Here is a 1,319-nt window from a genome sequence, read left to right on the forward strand (position 1 = left end):
ACTAACCAACTTCATGAAGATATATAATTTGTAATTGTACTTTTTCATATTTTTGAACTTCAATTCTTAATAATGTGTTTTTAAAAATCACACTTGGAAATTTTATTAAGCATTTCCTATATTTATTTTACATAATCTAATAAATTTGATTAACTCCAGAAGGAATCATCAATCTAAATGGGAAGGAAGGCAAAATAACTTTTAAAAGGCACGCTTTTTAAGGAATCTATCATTGCAATAACTTTCTTTAATGATTATCAATAAAGTGTTCTGAAATTATATTTGTAGTATTAATAAGGGAAAAATCATCTACGAAAATGTAAGATCGTTCTCTTGAATTTCTCTTATCTTCACACCCCTCTCCTGTCCTTATCCTCCACTCCTGGTTGTTTCTAGAATGTGGCCTTTGAGAACTGGCCAAATTTATTTAACCTAAGTCTTAGTTCTCTCAGTGCACAGCAAAGGAATGGTGTCATTTCTTTTACTGTCCTTTTATAGGAATGTTATAAGGATTAAATTTGTGCTGAGCATTCAATGCTTGGCATAGCATATCAACACTTGATAAATAGTGACTATTATTACTGTCACTCTGAGTAATATCATTGATAATAGTGATCATTGAACTTGTAGGGCACTTAGTGTCTGGTTATCAATAAATAACTAAACTGAATCTTTTGACATATCTTGTAACATCAATCTACTGAACACTACTGCCATAGTATATCAGTCCAGTTCAGTTGCTCAGTCGTGTCCAACTCTTTGTGACCCCACAAACTGCAGCACACCAGGCCTCCCTGTCCATCACCAACTCCCAGAGTTCACCCAAACTCTTGTTCATCGAGTTGGTTTTGCTATCCAGCCATCTCATCCTCTGTCATCCCCTTCTCCTGCCCCCAATTCCTTCCCGCATCAGAGACTTTTCCAATGAGTCAACTCTTCACATGAGGTGGCCAAAGTATTGGAGTTTCAGCTTTAGCATCAGTCCTTCCAAAGAACACCCATGACTGATCTCCTTTAGAATGGACTGGTTGGATCTCCTTGCAGTCCAAGGGACTCTCAAGAGTCTTCTCCAACACCACAGTTCAAAAGCATCAATTCTTCAGTGCTCAGCTTTCTTCACAGTCCAACTCTCCATACATGACTACTAGAAAAACCATAGCTTTGACTAGACGGACATTTGTTGGCAAAGAAATGTCTCTGCTTTTAATATGCTATCTAGGTTGGTCATACCTTTCCTTCCAAGGAGTAAGCATCTTTTAATTTCATGGCTGCAATCACCAACTGCAGTGATTCTGGAGCCCCCCGAAATAAATCTGACA

This window comes from Capricornis sumatraensis, chromosome 11, assembly GCF_032405125.1.
Source record: "Capricornis sumatraensis isolate serow.1 chromosome 11, serow.2, whole genome shotgun sequence".
Lineage (NCBI taxonomy): Eukaryota > Metazoa > Chordata > Mammalia > Artiodactyla > Bovidae > Capricornis > Capricornis sumatraensis.